Source organism: Ovis aries, chromosome 12 (assembly GCF_016772045.2).
Source record: "Ovis aries strain OAR_USU_Benz2616 breed Rambouillet chromosome 12, ARS-UI_Ramb_v3.0, whole genome shotgun sequence".
NCBI classification, from domain to species: Eukaryota; Metazoa; Chordata; class Mammalia; order Artiodactyla; family Bovidae; genus Ovis; species Ovis aries.
The window spans coordinates 43947095-43960727 of NC_056065.1; the positions used below are offsets into that span (position 1 = coordinate 43947095).

General features: G+C 46.5%; 1 non-coding gene across 1 annotated transcript; it reads left to right on the forward strand.

Moving 5' to 3' along the window:
* Positions 1–2128: 2128 nt before the first annotated feature.
* On the forward strand, positions 2129–2232 carry LOC114117414 (U6 spliceosomal RNA). Its single transcript, XR_003591114.1, has one exon. It is a non-coding gene; the product is annotated as a U6 spliceosomal RNA (small nuclear RNA).
* Positions 2233–13633: the final 11401 nt, after the last annotated feature.

Sequence of the window (13633 nt, forward strand, 5' to 3'; positions counted from 1 at the left end):
CTAACACCTTTGGTTGAAAAGATGTCATTTTCACCTAAGTCATAACAACTGTCAACAGATCACTTCAAAACTGTCAGAAATGTGGTGTTTTTAGAGAATGTTTTCCAGTGTCATGGCCGCCCAGCATACTGCCTCACCCTTGGCTGTGCTTCTTGTTATCTTAAAAATATATATATAAACCCTTAGGGTATGGTCAGGGCTGTCAAAACTGCTGCTGTAGCTGAGCTCAAACCTAGCTAGGACTGGGAAAACAAAATTCCCATGTCAGCGTGAAAACTTCAGTCTGTCTGCTGCTGTGGAACTAGGACTCCAGACATGTAATACCTGGGGCCACAGGGGTGGAAAGGACCCCAAGCCCTCACCCAGCTTTCAGCACCCCCGGCCAGAGAGCAAGGTGACCCTCCATCCACCATCCTAGGGTGAAAGTCAGGGCTAGGATAGGGTGAGGCAAGAGAGAACTGCGGGGGAAAACTTGTAATAAGATTCTCGATCCTGCTCTCTCATCCGGTCTGCGCCATGGGCAGAAGGTAAGCTAGTAGTTCCAGCAGTCAGGTACCGATGTGAGAGTTGGCTCACAAAGAAGGCTGAGCACCAAAAATTTGATGCTTTCGAACTGTGGTGCTGGAGAAGATTCTTGAGAGTCCCTTGGACGGCAAGGAGATCAAACCAGCCAATCCTAAAGGAAATCAACCCTGAACATTCATTGGAAGGACTGACACTGAAGCTGAAGCTCCAGTACTTTGGCCACCTGATGTAAAGAACTGACTCATTGGAAAAGACCCTGATGCCTGGAACGATTGAGGGAAGAAGTGGGCAACAGAGGATGAGCTAGTTGGATGGCATCACTGACTGAACAGACACGAATTTGAGCAAACTCCAGGAGACAGTGCAGGACAGAGGAGCCCGGCGTGCTGCAGTCCATGGGGTCACGAAGAGTTGAACAGGGCTTAGCGGCTGAACAACAGTCTGGGCTCTTAGGGGTGGGCTAGGGCTGCTTTTAGCCACCAGGGGGCACTGCGGGAGCTACCCTGAGCCCCTTAGCCTCTCTGCTTGATCCTGCTTGCTGGGCCCATCCTGCTGGCTCTAACACTGGCCAGCCTCCCAGCTTTCCCCTCCAGCCCCAGTTAACTCTACTCTGTGGCTGACTCAGGAGCCCATGGTCAGGGCCAAGGTGGTCCAGAGCTCTGGGCAAAGCTTGGTGAGTGGAGCTGTCACTGGGTGAAGGGAAATTCCCAGACAGGAGGTCCCTTCTGCTCTTCCCTTGAGGCACAGATGCTGTGTTGAGGCCACTCCAGAGGCCACCGCAGAGGCTGCCGCAGCACCAAGGGGACACGGCCCCAGGGACTTTGTCCTGGCTTGTTTTGCTCTCTGAACTTTTTAGGACGCATGTCCCTCCCTTCAATTTTGTTAATGTTGAGGACTTTTTTTCAGTCTTTCCAGGGATGAAGGAAACAAGAAGGAAACAGGCTGAGAGACACGCCTCCTGTTTTGCTGTGCTTCCCCTAAAACCAAACTCTGGGGTCAAGCCGTGGGTCTCAGCTCTCCTGCCCCAGCCTCCCGGGGCCTCAGTCCAGCATGACCGTGTTGGGCATCACTGGAAAAACAGCACAGGAGCCCTGGGGTGGCTCTTTCTGGGCCATGCTGGCAGGCAGGCTGGAAAGGAGCAGGGCCCAGGTGGCTGCACAGGGAGGACGAGTCCAGGAGCACCTGCCCCCAAGGAAACCACCTGCCCCTGGGCACCTCTGTGCTCAGACGGCAGTTCGAGCTGGGAATTTCCCACACCCTGAGTGACAGCACCTGTTTCCAGGGGTGCTCTGGGGTTGGGTTTCTGGCCTTGAAGTCTGCTCTGCCCTGCTCTCTGTTCCCCTCTGATTTCATTCAGGGAGAATCAGCAGTGACTTGAGAGGCAGAGAGGCCTGGTCTGCAGAGGGACAGTCTGGGGTCAGGTGGGGTGTGGGGGGCAGTGATCATATCCTTCAGTCTCCCTTCTGACATCAGGCTCACACCTTGCCCCAGCTTTTCCAGAATGTTGGTCCCACCTTATCTGCCAACATCAGATGCAACCAGCCTCCAGACAAAAGGTGCTGAAGTACTTGACAGAAAGAGCCCGTGACATCAAAAGGTTTTTGTAGCACTCACTTCTGCAGCAAATACTAAAATTGGAACGACACAAAGATTAGCATGGCCCCTGCGTGAGGATGACACCCAAACGGTGAAGTGCTCCGTATTTGGGGGGTTGTTTGTAAAGATGTAGATGGGCCTAGAATCAGTCATACAGAGTGAAGTAAGTCAGAAAAAGTAGTATCGGGTATTTAAGCATGGATATGCAATCCAGAAAACTGGTACAGATAAACCTATTCCCAGGGCAGGAATAGAGATGCGGATGTACAGAGCAGACATGTAGACGCAGCAGGTGAAGGAGAGGGTGGGATGAACTGGGACGTTAGGATCGACATATGCACACCACCATGTGTAAAATAAAGAGCTAGTGTGAACCTGCTACAAAGCACAGGAAGCTCAACTCGATGCTCTGTGATGACCTAGAGGGGTGGGATGGAGGTCATAGAGGGTTAGATGTATATATATATATATTTGTATATACACATATAGCTGGGCCTCCCAGGTGGCACAGTGGTAAAGAATCTCCAATGCAGGAGACTCAAGAGACTCGAGTTCCAGTCCCTGGGTCAGGAAGATCCCCTGGAGAAGGAAATGGCAACCCACTCCAGTATTCTTGCCTAGAAAATCCCATGGATGGAAGAGCCTGGCAGGCCACAGTCCATGGGGTCTAAAAGAGTCGGACATGACTGAGTGACTTCACTTCTTTTCTCTGGCCTCAGGGGAGGCTGTGTACTGGGGGCTCGCAGTTTGGGGTGCGGCCCCTCCTGTTGAAAGAAGGCCATTTGCTCAGCTTAATCCACTGATTAACATAGGATTCATGTCTCCATTCTCATGTCACTTCAAGTGACCTTGGAATACAGAGACTTAGTAATTAACCACTGACCCCAAGTGTTGGAATCCAAAATGAAATGCCCCTGCCCTTGTGGGTGTCCTTTGTCTTAACTGCACCTGCCAAAAAAGGGCAACCGACTCTGTATTCACAAAGCTTACTGCCCATTCATACAAGGGGCCAGGGAGCTCTTCAAGGTTGTTGGCACATGAGATTTGGAACAAAATCCCCTGATAAACTGCACATAGACTAGGGGTGACATGTCATCAGACAGCTCTTGAGATCTTGGGGTGCAACTTTTGCCAGAAATGATGCGGGGACTTCACTGGCTGTCCAGTGGTGAAGACTCCATGCTTCCCATGCAGGGGGCATGGATTTGATACCTAGTCAGGGAAGTGAGATCCTGTCTGCTGCACAGCATGGCAAAAAAACTTTTTTTAATTTAAAAAAGAAATGATGTCTGTTACCCACAAGCCCACAACAGAGCAGCTGCATTTGTCAAAGCAACAGTGATGCTGGAAATTCATGCAGGCACTTCCACAGACTAGCTCCCTCCATTGATTTTTTTTTTTCTCTATAATGGATTTCTCCTCCACCTCCTCTTCTTCCTCCTCCACCCCTAGACATTACGAGGAAACATCTGTGGGATAACAAAAAATAATAAAAGTTTACAAGATACCAAGCTTATAAAGTTTTGCGTATAAGTCCCTGTCATGGTTCCTGCCTCCTCTGAGATGGTGGATGGAAGCTTTGTTCGCTTATCTCTAGCTGTCTCCTTCCTAGAAGGATGAGGAGCCCCTGGGGTGACTGGAGAGGAGGTGGAAGGAAACACACAGAAGGCACCCTGGGCTCTGCTGAGGGTCCCACATTCCCTGGGGCTGATTTGATCCAAAGGAGAAAGCAACGGCCAGTGCTTGTTCACCTGGCCTCTTCTTTCTTCTTCTTCTTTTTTTTTTTTTTAAAATTATTTATTTGGCTGGGCTGGGTCTTAGTTGCAGCATGAGGAATCTAGTTCCGTGACCAGGGATCGAACCCAGGCCCCCTGCTTTGGGAACACAGAGTCTTAACCACTGGACCACCAGGGAAGTCCCCTTAGTTTTTTTAAGCACCTGGGTCAGGTGCTTTAAAAAATCACATCATAAGCCAGTGATCCCACATCACAAGGCTTGTGGGATCTTAGTTCCCAGACCAGAGATGGAAACGGGCCCTTGGCAGTGAAAACATGGAGTCTTAATCACTGGACTGCAAGGAAATTACCAGGGGCCTGATTTTTTTTTTTTTTTAAGACATACCTTAACAAAATTATTTATGTATGTATTTATTTTTGGCTGTGCTAGGTCTACATTGCTGTGTGGGTTTTCTCTTATTGCAGAGAGTGGGCCCTGCTCTTCATTCCAGCGCTCAGGGTTCTCATTGCAGAGGTTTCTCTTGTTGTAGAGCTCGAATTCTGGGCCGCAGGGACTCAGTAGTTGTGGTGGAAGGGCTTAGTTGCTCCAAGGCATGTAAGGTCTTCCCAGACCAGGGATCAAATCTGTGTCCCTTGCACTGGCAGGTGGATTTCCTGGACCACCATGGAAGTCCTAGGGGGTAGATTTTAAAGGTAAACAGTTTATGGAGCAGAGACAAGCTGAAGCTAAGTACTATTGTATTCTTTAGTTGCTAAGTTGTGTCCAACTCATTTGCGACCCTGTGGACTGTGGCCCTCCTGGCTCCGCTGTCCATGGAATTCTCCAGGCAAGAATACTGCAGTGTGTTGCCATTTCCTCCTCTAAGGGATCTTTCCGATTCAGTGATCAAAGCTGAGTCTCCTGAATTGGCAGGCAGATTCTTTACCACTGAGTCAACTGGCAAGCCAAAATACTGCTGAAGTAGACATCCTGCGGAGGGCTGGGATGGTGCTTCAGAGGCTTGATGGACCAGCTGGTGACAGTGTGGAGTCTGGATTTAGAGTCCACTTGGTTCAGGACATTTCATTTGCAAATGGCAGTGAGCAATCTAAATGAGCTCAAACCAAAAGGAACTCTTATTGGCTTATGGCTTCAGGCAGGGCTGGATCCAGAAGCGGAAAGACTGTCACCAGTTCTCAGTAGCTCTTCATCTCTCTGCTCTGCTGTCCTCTGTGCTGGCTTTACCCACAGTCAGGCTTTCCGGGCTTGGCGGCCCCCACATGTTTATGTTCAGCTCAGCTGCCGCAGCTTTCCTCTCCCAACTGTTCCAGCCAAAATCCTAAGTCTGATTCTTATTGGCTTGAATTGGGTCATGTGCCCATCCTTAAGCCGATCATTGAGGGTGAAATTACTGCTTGGGTCTGGGTCACAGGTTTACCCCAGATTCTGGGACCAGGTTAGCCTCACTCAACAATGTGAGCTGGGACCTCCCCAGTGGCCCAGTAGCTAAGACTCTGGACTCCAAATGCTGCTGGTCAGAGTTCAATCCCTGGTCAGGAAACTAGATTTCACATGACGCAACTAAGAATTTCCGCACTGCAACTAAAGATTCTGCATGCTGCAACTAAGACCCAGCACAGCCAAATAGATAAATGTTTAAAAAAAAAAAGCCCACACAACATGAACTAAAATTAAGGGGCATTTCCCAAAGGAAGATGCAACTAGAAAAAGGGTGAATGGATGGTAGGCAAAAACTTCACACCCACTCTCTCAGAGCAGCGACTTCTGCCACCACCTGGCTGTGTGACTTTGTCTAGGCCCCTTATCTTCTCTGAGCCTCAGCTGGAAACTCAACTTGTTTCAGTCTTCATGTCCTTTCCTTTAGAAAAACAAGGACATGACAGAGGTATCCTGGGGCTCCTACTGTATTTGAAACCTCCATTGGACTAGATTACGAGGTGATTTATTAAGAATTCGGTTCCTTTGGCCTTGATAAGCAAAGGATGAGGAAGAGGAATGGAAACAATGATGCTGGCAAAGCCTCAGAGTTTGCTTCCCCCTACGTTTCCTTAGAAGCGTTCAGCAAAGGGAAGGACGAAGTGGAGCCTGGATGAGCAGGAGGCCCAGCTCAGGGCACAGGGGAGCAGGCAGCCCTGTCAAGGTCCTGGTCTGGCTGAATTTGTGTTAGAATCTCAGTTCACCCTCTGGGGCCTTGGAGCACTCAGGGCTGAGCACAGATGGAGTCTGGCACCTCCATCCGGCCCTCTGTTCTTCTTGGGAAGGCTTGAGCCAAGGGGTCCTTACCTGTTTGCACAGCATCTGGACAAGGTAACATGTTGGTTTCAGGGTCCCAGGCACAGCTGGTCCCTGAGCACAGTTCTGAGAGATGGCTTCTTTCCCTTGGAGCCCCCAGGGCACTGCTGGAGGCTGGCCTGTGTGCAGCTGACAGCTGACCTATTTATGAGTAACCTTTCTTTACCACCGCTCCGCGGGTAACAAGGATGGATGCACTGTGGTTCAGAAGAGGTGAGGGATGACCCATTGCTCCTTCTGTTTCCCAGTGACTCAAAACCGGTTTGCCTGGAGCTGTGAATAAAGCCCCAGATTCTTCCAGCTACTCCTCCCAGCTTCTCTCTTCTCTTCCCAGCATCACTTATAGGAGGGTTTCTTTGCTCTTATGCTTATCGCAATTTCCTACAGAGTTGTTTTTAAAATTTTTATTGCTATACAGTTGACCTACGATGCTTTGTTAGTTTCAAGTGTACAGTAAAGTGAATCTGTTATACATCTACATATGTCTCTTTTTAAAAGTCTCTTCCCATATAGGTCTTTACAGAGTATTGAGTCGAGTTCCCTGTGCCACACAGTAGGTCCTTATTAATGATCTATTTTATGTATTATAGTGTATATATGTCAATCCCAATCTTCCAATTTATCCATCCCCTCTCCCATAGAGTTTTATTCTCAAAGTGTATCAGTGTGACCTTTCCTGAACAGTCATTAGCCATCACACGCATGCACGATGCATGCTACGTCGCTCAGTCATGTATGACTCTTGTGACCCCATGGACCGTTGTCAGCCAGGTTCTTCTGTCCATGGGATTCCCCAGGCAAAAATACCAGAATGGGTTGTCATTTCCTCCTCCAGGGGATCTTCCCAACCCAGGGATGAAACCTGTGTCTTTTCTATCTCCTGCACTGGCAGGCAGGTTCTTTACCTCTTGCGTCACCTGGGAAGCCCCTAAGCCATCACACTACGACTAAAAATGGAAGAGAAAATACATGGAAACATGAACCATTATTCAAGAGGAAAAAACTGACCACCCTTCTGGTTCCAGTTACTAGCGGGTCTTTGCCCTGCTGAGCTCACGGTGTCTGCTCCCAGAGGACTCAGCCTACCGACCCTCTAACTGTTGGTCTTTGGGACCCACTTCACGGCTTTCCATTTGTTGCCTCCCACCAACTCTCTGCCACCTCAGTCCTCAGTCCACAGCTAGGGGTAGGGGTGCAAGGTAGTAGCACCATCCCTGAAACAATGTGTGCAAGTCAGATGGTGATCGCAGCCATGAAATTCAAAGAAACTTGCTTCTGGGAAGGAGAGCTATGACAAAACTTGGCAGCAAATTAAAAAGCAAAGACATCATTTTGCTGACAAAAGTCCATATAGTCAAGGCTGTGGTTTTTCCAGGAGTCATGTGCAGATGTGAGAGTTGGACCATAAAAAAGGCTAAGCGCTGAAGAACTGATGTTTCCAAATTGTGGTGTTGAGAGTCCCTTAGACTGCAAGGAGATCAAACCAGTCAATCATAAAGGAAATCAGTCCTGAATATTCATTTGAAGGACTGATGTTGAAGCTGAAGCTCCAATACTTTGGCCACCTGATGGGAAGAGCCAACTCACTGGAAAAGACCCTGATGCTGGGAAAGATTGAAGGCAAAAGGAGAAGGGGGAGGCAGAAGATGAGACAATTAAACGGCATCACTGACTCAATGGACGTGAGTTTGAGCAAACTCCAGGAGATAGTGGAGGACAGGGAAGCCTGGTGTGTTGCAGTCCCTGGGGTTGCAAAGAGTTGGACACAACTCAGCGACTGAGCAACAGCATGACTTACCTTTGTTCAGATATTGACAGGACACAAAGCTCATTCACTACACTACCTGTTCTACTTAGCCCACCAGTAACAGTGGTGATGGTGGTGGTTTAGTTGCTAAGTCGTGTCTAACTCTTGCGATCCCATGGACAGAGGGGATTGGCAGGCTACAGTCCATGGGATTCTCCAGGCAAGAATACTGGAGTGGGTTGCGATTTTCTTATCCAGGGGATCTTCCCAACCCAGGAATCAAACCCAGGTCTCCTGCATTATAGGAGGACTCTTTACCAACTGAGCTACAAGGGAAGCCCACCGGTAACAGTGGTTCCTACCATTTTAACTTCTTTTTCCTGGAGGATTGGCTGAAAGAATTGATTGACAAAGCAGTTGAGTTAGTTACAAATGGGTTAAAGTTTGTGATCTCTGTAGTTTCGCCTTTGGGTGAACAGGTCCACTAGTTAAGGAAGCAAGATAGGATCTTGAAAGTCTCGAACTATTTATATCTGCACTTTTCTTTTTCCGGCTTCCTTTGCAACTCCTCCCTTAAGAGAAGGCATCTGAGTTGCTGGAGGCACAGTAGGAAAGCAAATGCAGAGGAAACAATCAATAGCCCCTTGGGCTGGACTCAGCAGGAAAAAGCTAGGGAAGCAGCAGAGTCACACTGAGAGACTCAGGAAAGAGGACGCAGAAAGAAGGCTCCCCCTTAGGTATGCCCAGACCATGGGAGAGTCCACCGGGGCTTGGGCAAGAGGGAAGAATGGGGCTGGGGGTGACCTGCGCAGAGGTGGTGGAACAGAGGTGCAGAGCAGGTCAGTCCCCGGGAGACCCTCCTTGCAAGTATTGGCCGTCCCCTACTCACCCTCAGCTGACAGTGTGACGCATCTGGTATTGAGGGGGGGCCACCAGTAGTTTTCTGGGGCTGCCATAACAGATGACCACCAACTGGGTATCTTCAAACAAAACAGATTGTCTCATAGTTCTAGAGGCCGGGAGTCTGAGGTCAAGGTGTCGGCAGGGCTGTGGCCTCTACCTCAGGCTCTGGGGAGGATGCTTCCTGGCCTCTTCTACATGCTGGCTTCCTCGGTGGTCCTAGGCTTGCAGCTGCATCGCCCACACCAACCTCTGCCTCCATCATCACAAGGCCCCCTCCTTCGTGGACATCTCTAAGCCTCTCCTTAGAAGAACACCAGTCACTGGTTAAGCCCACCCCATTTCAGCATGGCTTCATGTTTACTTTCATTTTTTTAACGTGTTTTTATTTTATTTTTTGGCCTCATCGAGAGGCATGTGGGAATTGAAGTTCCCTAACCAGGGACTGAAACTGTACCCCCTGCCTTGAAAGCATGGAGTCTCAAATATTTTTATTTATTTATTTATTTGTTTGTTTGGCTGTACTGGATATTAGTTATGGCATGCAGGCTGTTAGTTGTGTGGGATCTAGTTCCCTGACAAGGGATCAGACTAGGGCCTCCTGCACTGGGAGCATGGAGTCTTAACCACTGGACCACCTGACCTCATTTAGAAAAAAAAATTTTTAAGACTTCTACAAATTGAAATATTTTTGATGTACAATATTATATAAGTTACAAGCGTACAATGTAGTGGTTTGCAATGTTTTAAGTTTATACTCCACTTGCAGTTATTATAAAACATAGGCTACATTCGTTGTGTTGTATAATATATCCTTATAACTTATTTGTTATATAATAGTTTGTATCTCTTAAGCCTCTGGGGCTTCCCAAGTGGCGCAGTGGTAAAGAATCTGCCTGCTAGGAGATGCAAGAGACGTTGGTTCGATCCCTGGCTTGGGAAGATTTCCTGGAGAAGGAAATGGTAACTCACTACAGACTTCTTGACTGGAAAATTCCATGGACAGAGGGACCTGGTGGGCTACCGTCCATAGAGTCTCAAAGAGTCAGACATGATTGAGCAATGGAGCATGTACCATACCAAACCCCTACCTCTTGTTGCCCCTCCCCCTTCCCTCTTCCCACTGGTAACCACTGGTTTGTTCTCTATGTCTGTGAGTATGTTTCTTTTTTTGCTATATTCACTGACTTGTTGTATTTTTTAGATTCCACATGTAAGTGATGCTATATCATAGTATGACTTCCTGTTAACTTGAATGTATCTGCAAAGAGCCTATTTGCAAATGAGGTCACATTCACAGGTTCTGGGGGCTGGGACTAGGTCATGCATTTTAGGGGAGGGAGGGACACAATTTAATCTACACCAGGGCCCTTCAGGGCCCTGCTGAAGCTGAAACTCCAATACTTTGGCCACCTGATGAGAAGAACTGACTCATTGGAAAAGACCCTGATGCTGGGAAAGATTGAAGACAGGAGGAGAAGACGACGACAGAGGATGAGATGGTTGGATGGCATCACCGACTCAATGGACGGAGTTAGAGCAAGCTCTGGGAGTTGGTGATAGACAGGAAAGCCTGGCATGCTGTAGTCCATGGGGTTGCAAAGACTTGGACACAATTGAGAGACTGAACTGAACTGAGGGTCCTTCAGGGAGAAGATGACAAATGCCAGTGTCCTGGGGCACCCAATCTAACAGGCTAGGATTGTGCGAATAACACCGTGCAGGCCAATGTGGCTGGAGCAAAATGGGCCCAGATGAGAGAAGCTGGGAATGAAACTGGAGGAAAAACACACGTAGATCAAGGAGCACTTTGTAGGCCCCTGGTTAATCCTCTGGGTTTTCTCTGACCTACTTGGAGGCCAGTGGGGGAGTTTATTGGAAGGACTGATGCTGAAGCTGAAACCCCAACACTATGGCCACCTGATGCAAAAAGCTGACTCGTTGGAAAAGCCCCTGATGCTGGGAAGGATTGAAGGCAAAAGGAGAAGAGGGTAACAGAGGATGAGATGGCTGGATGGTATCGCTGACTCAATGGACATGAGTTTGAGCAAACTCTGGGAGATAGTGAAGGACAGGGAAGCCTGGTGTTCTGCAGTCCATGGGGTCACAAAGAGTCAGTCATGACTGAGCAATTGAACAACAAGGCAAAATCTTACTAAATTTTTAAACCATCCACCTTGTGGCTCTAATGAGGATAGACTGTCAGAGGTGAGGAGACAAGTATGAGGAAACTAAACCAAGATCCAGGTGAGAAATGGCAGCTTCTGGATGAGGGCAGAAGCCCTGGAGGTTGTTAGACATGCTCAGAGCCTGTTTCTATGTTCAAGGCAGGATTCACTCACAGAGTCCACGTCGGGTATGTAAGGAAGGGAATCCCTGGTGGTCTGGTGGTTAAGACTCTATACTTCCCCTGCAGAGGGTGCGAGTTTGACCCCTGGTTGAGGAACTAATATCCCACATGCCTCAATACACGGCTGAGGGGAAAAAAAAGAAAAGAACGATTCCAAGAGATACTATACTGCTTTGGGAGACATCTCCTATGTTCTCTTTGCTGCAAGTAATAATAAACCCTTCTTTCTCCTGATTAAGAAAAAAAAAAAAAAAGAATGAGTTCATGATTCTTGCCTTGAACAATTGGAAGGACGGAGTAGCTATCAAGTGAGATGAGGAAATGCAAGAAAGGAGAAGCCTCGAAGAAATGAAAGCTTAGCTTGATTTTGACCCTTGTGAGCGTAAGATGCCCATTTGACTTCCATATAGGCATATATGGGTCTCCAGTTCTGGGCAAAGGTCTGGGCTGGACATATGCATTTAGCAATGGCTAGTGTATAGTTTCATTTGTTTCTTTTCCAGCCATGCCTTGAAGGATCTTAGTTCCCTGACCATATATCAAGCCCTTCCCCCCTGCAGTGAAAGCCTGGACCCCTAACCACTGTACCGCCAGGGAAATTCCTGTATATTTTCATTTACAGTTCTAAGTACAGACGTAGCACCCAAGTTGTGAGTGTAGAGAGACAAGAGAAGAAAGCTGAGGTCTGGGCCTTGGGCAATCGGAGGTTTGGAGATGGGGAGACTGAAAAGGAAAGCAGTTCCCAGATTTCCCCCCAGTTTAAATATTTGTATTTGTTATATTTAACTCTTTAAATAATTGAAATTGTATTTTGTGCAGGCTGAGAAATAAGATTCCACACTGATTTCTACCTCTCTGCCCCCTAGAAGGTCACAGTAAATAACTTTCATCTGGAAGGACTCTTCCAGGTCTAATCCCCCAGTTTAATAATTATGGATGGGCCATTCTGCCATGCATCCATGTCTTCAGTGGCAAATTGCAGTACTGGACCAAAGTAATTCAAGACAACCCATTCAAATCTGTTCTCAGAAATGCAGTGCAGCTTATTTACCAGCCTCAAAGGAGTGCCATGCAGTTAGTGAAATGCCAAGCATCAGCAGGCTTCCAAGGTACCTGCTAGATCCTAAGTGATGCTCTGCTCCCAGGAAAAAGGCTGGTATGGAAAGGGAACAAATATTTGTGCAATAGACCAATTGTTACAGATGGTTCAGACATTCTTATCTTTTATGAATAAGTAAAAGTTCTGATTTTGAGTTAAGATGTGAATAAAGAATGCTCTTTATCTTAACTCTTAAGAGTTAAGATGCCCTTTTTAATGAGCTTCAAAAGTCGACTTGTGTTCCTCCATAAGGGACGGGTTGACAAAGGGGGATATCAACCAGAATCTCAATAATCTGGCTGATGTATCCCTTGTGCATTTCCTCAGAGCAAGAAACCATCCTATAGATGTTAACTGCACCTTATTCTTTTGGATAATTTATTGCATTTATATAATTCCTTTAGAATTTTTGTGCTTTTGATTGATTTCATTAGAAACACAAAATATTTTACTACAGAAAATACCTTCTAAGATTTTTTACATTTCTTTAGCTTTCTTTCTTTTTTTTTATATGAAGGCTCTTATGAATGTACATTAATGACAAGGAGATGCAACTTGGATTATTGATTTCTGAGGTTTATATTGAAGGTGCCATGATTTTAAACATCAGTTTGCCACATTAGAATGGATATAGCATTTATCTGAAAAGGTGATAATTATTTGAAACAAGGAAATGCTGAAGGGTATCTGGTTAAGAGTCAGGCATGACAAGCAACCTTGCACACATCTGGTCAAACCAATGAAGCATTTGTAATCTGAAGATTCCATATCCCGAATCAGATCTTTGTCAACAAATAATGGTAACACAAAGATGTCTGTGAAATTATTTATAAATTAGCCAAGTTAAGAGTGAGCCAAATGGTCCTATAAAGACTATAACCTTTTAGATAAGCACTATTAAATAATGAACTGTAAAACAGAGAGAAACATAATATATAGATGGGTAATGATTATAATGAACATTCTTAATAGTCTTGGCATCCATCAGAAAACCTATAACTTCTATGACATAGTGAAGAGACTGTTTTGGACTCAAACCAAAATACTTTAATTAAATGGTAATATTTTACCAGATAAAAACCAAGAATGAACTACTTTTTATTGCTGCGAGGTATAAACAGAATTCATAAGAAGGGATTTTGAGGAATGTGCAATTAAATCTCACTCGGGGGAAAGAGCTTCATTGGCTGGAAGCAGTTTCTGCATTTGTGAATTTGAAGGTGAACCAATACACTTTTTGGAAGAGAAATTTCCTTTTCCAGAAAGAGCCAGGACCTCTTTTTGTTGTGCCACCAAATATACAAAAATAAGAGATGAGTTATTTCAAACATTTGTTCAATTGAAGTTTTTTAGAAAAATGTTTTCATGCTGCATAGTTTGGCATTTA